Source organism: Apium graveolens, chromosome 8 (assembly GCF_009905375.1).
Source record: "Apium graveolens cultivar Ventura chromosome 8, ASM990537v1, whole genome shotgun sequence".
Taxonomy (NCBI): Eukaryota; Viridiplantae; Streptophyta; class Magnoliopsida; order Apiales; family Apiaceae; genus Apium; species Apium graveolens.
The window spans coordinates 77,814,556-77,823,766 of record NC_133654.1 but is presented as its reverse complement, the minus strand read 5'-3'; the positions used below and the strand labels follow the sequence as shown (position 1 = coordinate 77,823,766).

Here is a 9,211-nt window from a genome sequence, read left to right as displayed (position 1 = left end):
TATATATATATATATATATATATATATATATATATTCGAGTGAGAACATTTTTATTTCAAGAAAAAGTTTTTCAAGAATTCCATTCAACCCCCCTTCTATAATTCTTGTTATATTGTTAAGGGACTAACAATATCTTGCAAATTGCTTGCATCATCTTGCTTGCATCACCAACTAGCCACATGTCTCATTCTTATGGTGAAATGATGTAATCCTCCTTTAATCTCTTTGATTTGTGCTAATTGCTTGGTTAATCCCCTTGTTATATGCATAAGCTTGATCCTCGGTTGCTTATTTATTTTACGGTTCACTTAACTCTCAATCTCGTTGATCATTTGAGGGAACATATCCGAGATCTTATTATTTGGGTTTCCCTAAGCCCTTCTTAATATCTTTTATTCATTTAATGATACTCTGCTATAATCCTTGAATTTAATTCCTTTTAATCTTATCACCTTATACTTAATTCATTCGGTACCTGGTGGATTTTCGGAAAAAACCAAAGTGTTCGAATTCGAATTCTGACGACCTTTGCATACACTCATTTACTTTATAGAATACTAATACGATTTCAGAATTTCCATAACCGTACTGCTATATAGTTTGGTCTGATAATTTTCCTTAATCGACACAATCAGCAAAAGTTACTATTCATCAGGATTACAAAAATTCCAAAATTTAGGGTTATTACAATTTGAGTCCTTTGCTTTATCACTACATCTTCAATTTATAGCACAACATCGATATTTGTTGTTTGAAATTTTAACAGAGCAAAGTTTTCTTCCGATTTCCTGATTTGATCTAATCAACATCTGGAACTTCCTTAGAAAATGTTCCCCTGGCTTCCTCATCATCAAGTGCATGTAGCTTAGGATCCTTATAGTATAGTGTAGTCTTTTTTCCTTTTACCTTCAGTGTCTGCATCAATTGACTTGCTTCAACACCAGTTTCTATCACCCATTCAGCCTGGTCATCATCAGCATCTGTGACTGTCAGCATTTGCCTTTTGATTGTTGTCACAGTTGTATTCAATTCCCTTGTCTGCACAGTCTTAGAGACTTGTTGCTTTCCTCTACCTCTTCTTCCACTTCTTTCTCAACTTTGGTTAGTAGGCATACTAGAAACACCACTGAAACCAATTATGTCTCCACCCTTATACCTCCCAAGTGGTTTTCCTCCCTTATTTCCCTATTCACCAGCTTCATCATCATCATCAAGAAGAATTACGTGGGGTGGGCATTTACTTGGGGTGAATAAGTAATAACAAACACAACTCCATCAAAATCGAATGGTGTAGTCGACATGGTGATTTCTGTGAAAAATTTGAAGAAATAAATTGTTCGAGAAGAAGAGAGTAAAAGAGAGAAAAGAGATTAAATTTTGAAAGGTAAAGGATTAAAATTAAAATTTGATTTTATCTAACTTTACTCTCTATTGCTATAAGAAAGTTTCACATTATGGGACATGTGTCAGCATATGTATGGCTTGTACACTAATACTGAACCTAATTATTAGATACAGTAAAGTCGTGCATAGTACCACATATTAACATTTTAAACACTGAGCAGTTTAATCTTATAAACACATCACTATTATTTTTAATCGGTAAATCATATCATTTTATACAAAACCACACACAATCAATTAATCAAAATATTGCCTTAAATAATTTTTAAACGAATTCAAAAATCAACAGAATTTAAGAATTGACCAAAACAGTGGCGGACCCAGGAATAAATTTTACTGGGGGCACAATATATAAATAATAACATAGAACTAATAAAAGATGCGTAATATTATAGGAAAAAAGAAATAACTTACAATTCAAATTTGTTCCCTTCTAGTTTTCATCTTTTGGAATCGATCTATAATATCTTCATTTGTTACTTCAGCAAGGGCTTCCTTTTCTATAGCTGAAATAAGACAATCATTCAAAAAATCGTCACCAATTCTATTGCGCAAATCTGACTTCACAAGCTTCATTGCAGAAAAACATCTCTCAACTGTTGCGGTTGCAACTGGCAAAATTAATGATAACTTCACTAGTCGATACACCAAAGAATAACAATGAATTTTTTTCGTTTCAACCAAGACTCTAGCAAGATCACTAATGCCATTCAAGTTGGCAAATCTTTCATCTGCTTTCACATTATCAATATAAATGCTCAATTCATGCTCAATAGCAATCCTGTCAGCAAGACTAAAATCATTTGGATAAAACTCCGTTAACTTCATCAACTTCAATGGATCAAAATTACCAAATGAATCACGTGGATCCAAAGAAGCCATACAAATAAGTAATTCAGAGTTTACCTCATTAAAGCGATCATTAAACTCTGCAATTTGCATATCCACCACCACATTAAAACAATCAAAAGAATAATAATGCTCATTGGTGATTCCAGTTTTTCTCCGCCGATTCTTTGGATTAACATAAGCCTCTGTCATATCCAATTTTTCAATGTCATACTTGTCACAAAAAGAAATTACCTTCTTTAAAAAAGAATCCCACCCATCAACTCGAAACTTTTGTAGTTGTCGTTTTGTTGACTCCACTAATGAGATGGCATTCAAGATATCTTGATCTTTTCTTTGCAATGCCTGTGACAATACATCTGTGAGTCCCAAAATATACAACATCAAGTGTAAATAAAATACAAACTCAAATGATGTGAAATATATTTGAAGACCGCTTGCTTGACGTTGTTGCACATCTCTTTCTCCCTCCTTTTCAACATATTTAAGCACCTCAATTACACTTGGATACAAATCAACCAATCTTAGAAGTGTTTTATAATGTGAACTCCAACGTGTATCTCCGGCTCTTATAAGAGAAAGTTCTTGATTCAACCCACTTCCAGTTTCAAGTTCACCACGACCCAACTCCTTTAACAATGTCTCTTTTTGACTATCTCGAAGCATATCAGTCCTTTTACAAGAACCACCAACCACATTCATTAAGACCGCAATCATATCAAAGAAGTCACCAACAGCAAAATGTTTTTTTGCAACTGCCACAACAACCAACTGAAGTTGATGAGCAAAGCAATGTACATAATATGCCGAGCTATTTTCTCTCATGATTAATGTTTTCAACCCATTAAACTGACCACGCATGTTACTTGCACCATCATAACCTTGTCCTCTCACCTATTTTAAACTCAGACCAAACTCAGCAAATAAATTATCAATAGCAGATTTAAGAGTTAATGAAGAAGTCTCTTTCACATGAACAAGACCCACAAATCTTTCCTTCACCACTCCAAACATGTCATCAACATATCGCAGAACAACAGCCATTTGTTCCTTTTTAGAAACATCACTAGACTCGTCAACTAACAGAGCAAACACATCATCACCAATTTCTTTCATAATAGATTTGAGAATTTCTTGTGCAAAACAATGACAAATATCTTTTTGAATTTTTGGAGACACCATTTGATTGTTCAATGGAGCATTTTTTAATGTAACCTTACGAACCATCTCATTTTGGTTTTGAGTATATTTTATCAATTCTAAGAAATTTCCTCTATATAGTGACTTTTCTGACTCATCATGACCACGAAAAGGTAATGCACTATTTAGCAAAAATCTAGAGGCATCAATGGAAGCATTCAAGCGGATTCGATGCTCATTCTTGACAATATCACTTTGCTTATGAAATGCAACGGCAATGGATTGTTTTTGTCTTAGTAGATCATCACATTTTTTAAGTGCCCTATTATGAAAACTATTGACTTCTCCAATATGGATTCCAAGTCTCTCTGTTTTATTCCAACCACAAAAGCCATCCACTACAAATGCATCACTCCCGCCTTGTCTTCCAAAATAATCTCTAAATAAGTAACAACACAAACAATAGGCTTTATCGGCTTTTACACTATACTCCAACCAATTCTTATATTTTTCATACCAGTCGGGATTAAAACGTCTATCTTTATTTCCGATCTTTGTTTTTGGAAATTCATGCCCGAGTGGTTGACAAGGCCCTTTAATCAAATATGCTCTCCTTATTTCATCTCTTTGATCAGGATGATATTCTATAATTCTTTTTCTATCGAAGGGATCCCATGGAAGGTCTTTCAAGTCAACTTTTTTAGGCATTACAGGACTAGAGCTTGGCTGAACAGAATTAACATTTTCTCTTGAGGATTCTCCACCCGGACCACCCACATTATTAGTATCATCTAAGGTCGAAAACAATTTTCTTTTAAAAAATCTTTCCATTTTATATCTGTCATGTATCAAATAAACATACTCAGATTTCAGATTATATCACAAAATTTAAAATTATACACAAAAAATATGCATTAAAAAACAATAAACAAAACCAACTCAAATTTGATCAAATATATATATAGTTACATACAATATACTGTATTAGTGTATACATATATTACACACATAAAAGGAGGAGACTATGATAAAATAGAATTTAAGAACTTACACTTAGAGAGAGGACATAAGATGATCTTAATCTGCTACAGCTTTTTCCTCCAAGTCTCCAAATTTACGGTTTGTCTTTTTCAATTACAATATTAGGTTTTTTTTTGTTTTTTTGTTCGCCCTTTTACCACTCTGTTCTTTCTGCACGGCTACAGCGATTTTAGACTTTGGTTTTTATTGAATTGGGCTAACTTGGACTAGTTAACATCATTTTTATTTAATTGGGCTTGATAAATATCTTGACAAATAATATAAATGAAATGGGCTGGAGCTAGTTAAATATTGGACTAGTGGGGGCACTACTATCTAACCAGTGGGCGCACCCTATTTGGGACTATATATATTAATGTCTTGTACCAAATTTCACTGGGGGCCCATCCCCCCAATATTGTATATGTAAGTCCGCCCCTGGACCAAAACCTTTGAGCAGTATTAGTATTTAGTCATATCAGAGTTTATACATAGAAGCATGATATCAGTATTTCTGACATATCAGTATTTAACACATATTAGTGTTTAAGTAGCTTCACAAAGAGGTTTGGTAAAGATATCATTCTCATTATATTTACCAAATCCTGTAAAAGTAGATTCACAAAGAGGTTTGGTAAAGATATCAGCTAACTGTTGATCAGTGTGCACAAAGTGCAACTCCACTGTACATTTCATCACATGTTTTCTAATGAAATGATACCTTATGCTGATTTGCTTTGTCATGAAATATTGAAATTGATTTCCTATTATTGCAATAACCCTTTGATTATCATAATATATAGAAATTTTTAATACTCTAACCCATAATTCAATAATTGATTCTTCATCCAAAGAATCCGTGCACAATAGCTTCCTTTAGCAATGTACTCAGCTTCTGCAGTTGAAGTAGAAATTGACTTTTGTTTCTAGCTAAACCTGGAAACTAATCTGCCACCAAGAGACTGGAAGCTTCCTGAAGTGCTTTTCCTGTCCATTTTGTATCCTGCAAAATCAACATCTGAATACCCAATTAGCTTCAAGTCTAAATCCCTAGGATACCATAAACCAAGACTCATTATTCCCTTGCGATATTTGAAAATTCTATTCACAACTAATAGATGTGGTTCCCTTGTATCAGCTTGGAACCTTGCATACAGACAGGTAGAATACATGATATCAGGCCTACTAGCAGTCAAATATAGGAGTGAGCCAATCATACCTCTGTAGTTAGTTATATCTACTGATGAACTAGTATTTAAATCTAAATTGGTTGTAGTGATCGTGAAAGTTGTAGCAGTTGAGCTATTTTGCATACCTCTGGTACATTTTACTTAATTGATTAAGATCCCTCATTCAGTCGGTTTTACTTATAATCCCAGAAATTAGCCCAGTCCTCCTATCATGCTCATTTAATATATGGACTACATCAGCTTGGAAAATCTCTCACAGAGCTTGTCATTAGTCAAACCAAAAAAAATATCATCAACATATATATGAACTAACAACAAGTCCTAACCCTCATTCTTATAAAACAAAATGGTATCAATAGTACCTCTTTTGAAACCACTTTCTAGTAAAAATTGAGCAAATGTTTCATACCAGGCTGTTGGAGCTTGCTTTAGTCCACATAGTACTTTATTCAATCTATATACAAGGATTGAATACTTTAGATAAATGAACCTAGGAGGTTTTTCAACATACACTCTCTTCAAATTCACCACATAGAAATACACTTTTTACATCCATTCGGAACACTTTGAACTTCACGTGAGCAACATAGGCCAAAATGATTATAATGGCCTCAAGTATTGCAACAGAAGCAAAAGTCTCACCATAGTAAATGCCTTCTTGCTGAGAATAGCCATTTGCAACAAATCTTGTTTTAAATCTTGTAATTACCAATTTTGTACAAATCACTGATCTGTTCTTTGTTCTTGGCACAAGAGTTCAAACTTTGTTCCTTTCAATTTTATTGAGCTCCTTTTGCATTATTGTGACCCAATCAGCATCTTGAAGAGCTTTATCGACTTTCTTTTGTTCTATATGAGATAAAAAATAATAATAGAGATATTCATTTTGAGTGGATTTCCTTGTTTGCTCACCACAATCAAGATTTCCAATGATTAAGTTAGGAGTATGTGACTTAGTCCATACTCTTGCAGAAGGAAGTTAGGAGTATGTGACTTAGTCCATACATGAATGGACTCCATGATGACCCTTGTAAACTTTAAAAACTTTTGTTGACAGTGGATATCCAACAAATATGTCTTCATCAAATTTTAGATCAAATTTTTTCAGTTGTTCTATATGAGTTTTGAGAACAAAACAGTTGCAGCCAAAAATATGAAAGTATTTCAAATTTGGCTTCTTTTATTTCACCATCTCAAATGTTCTTCTGCCATTCTTGCTTATCATAGTTGCATTCCGTGTGAAGCAAGCAGTCTGCACAACCTCATCCCAAAAATAAGTTGGTAGATTTCTTTCTCAAGCATGGTCCTTGCAGCTTCTATGAGCAAATTTAAGACGCAGAAATTCTCAATCACATGAGCATACAATAGTTGAATATATTGGCATTCAGTTTTAAAATTGCACCAAATTTACAGATAGTATTACACGAAAATGCCGGTTGTAACATTGTCTTTCAACAAATAATGAGTTTTTCCTATCAACAGGCGATGCACTTTATCTTTTAACGAATGATGTATTTTTTCCTTCAACGAATACATCATTATGTGCATCAACTGTTGTTGATTTTTTTGATGACAAGTTTGAATCTCCTTTAGTCACCATTTTTAGATCATTTTCATCATCACTGTCAACACAATATATCTCAACATTATCAAATTTGAGGCTTTAAAGGAAACCTTCATCTTGCAGTCCTTCAATATTCCTATCATTAAACATAATATGTACAGATTCCATGACAATGTTGGTTCTTAGATTATAGACTCTATATGCTTTTCCAACAGCATATCCAACAAAGATACCTTCATCACCTTCGACATCAAACTTTCCATTTTAATCAGTTTGATTCCTCGGAATATAGCACTTGCATCCAAATACATGAAGAAAGTTCAGTATTGGTTTCCTATTCTTTAACAATTTATAAGGAGTCATGCACTTAGCTTGATTTATCAAAGATATATTTTGAGTTTAGCATAGAGTATTGATAACTTCATCCCATAAATAAGTTGGTAACTTTGATTTGTCTAACATGGTTCTAGCAGCTTCAACCAATGATCTATTCTTTCTTTCAACTACTCCATATTGTTGTGGAGTCCTTGCAGCTGAGAACTCTTGCATGATTCCATTTTCTTCACAGAACAACCTCATTCTAGAATTCTTAAAATTAGTTCCATTATCACTCATAATTCATCTTACTTTGAGATCATGATGATTGTTGACTTGCCTTATATAATTGATAATGATTTCACTAGCTTCATTTTTTGATCAAAGAAAATCTGTCCATGAGAACTTCGAAAAATCATCCACAATCACTAGGAAATACTTCTTCTTTGAGATTGACAATACATTGACTGGTCCAAACAGATCCATGTGTAATAGTTGTAGATATTCGTCAATTGTTGATTCAAGCTTCCTTTTGAATGATGCTTTTACTTGTTTAACCTTTTGACATGCACCACACAGTTCATCTTTTATAAACTCAATTTGAGGAATGCCTCTAGCAAGGTCTTTCCTGACCAATTCATTCATGGTCTAGAAGTTCAAATGAGACAGCTTCTTGTGACACATCCAACTTTCATCTCGACTTTCTTTGCTGAAAAGACAAGTAATAGAATCTGTATTTGTTGAGTTGAAATCAGCTAAGTACACATATCTTTTCCTCACTCCACTAAGGACGACTTTGTTATTTTTCTTGCAGGTAATAACATGGGCTTCAATAATGAAAGTAACAGAGTTACCTTTATCATAAAGTTGACTAACACTTAAAAAATTATGTTTGAGTCCATCAACTAGAGCTACTTCTTCAATGATGACATTCTCTTTTGAAATGAAGCCATATCCCATAGTATACCATTTGTTGTCATCTCCAAAGGTAATGCTTGGGCCAACTCTTTCCTTGAACTCAGTGAGCAGGGTAGACTTTCCATTCATGTTCCTTGAGCAACCACTATCTAGATACCATTGATTCTTTCTATTACCCTGCATATATCAAAATCAAATCCAGTTCATTTTGGTACCCAAGTTTCCTTGGGTCCAGCCTTGTTAGACTTTTTTTTAGGCTTCTTAGTCTTACCATCATTAGATTTAGGTGATTGTGAATCAACCTTTATCTTAGGAATAGGAATTCAAAACCCTTGATAAGTTATAAAATTATTAGGCACAATATGATTAACATGGTATGTCAAAGATTGTGTAAACATGTTATTCCAGTAAGGCATGCAAAATTGTAGCACCCCCAAATACGGGGTCGGGGATCCGGGTTGTCACGAGTTCTATTTTCCTTAATAACATTTAATCTTAATAAAAAACCAACTATTGCGTAATATGACCCCACAATATACACACGCACACCAAAAGTTATAGTCTCAGAGATGAATACCAAATTTAACACAAGTCATTTTATTCCACAATTATAAGTCATTACACCTCAAAAGGGTTTCTGAATAAATTTACATATTCTTTGTCACTATTACAATTCATAAATATACATAACTCTGGTACATCAATAGTTGAAAACCTAGCCTATTGGTAGATCCTACCTCAGCTACAGCAGCATCAACGCCTACAGGAAACTGCAGAACATTTCCTATCCGCTCGTGAATTGGGAGCTTG

General features: G+C 33.8%; 1 pseudogene; it reads right to left on the bottom strand.

The window, feature by feature from the left end:
* Positions 1–1,766: 1,766 nt before the first annotated feature.
* LOC141679706 (uncharacterized) lies at positions 1,767–4,093 on the bottom strand (annotated as a pseudogene).
* Between the last annotated feature and the right edge of the window lie 5,118 nt (positions 4,094–9,211).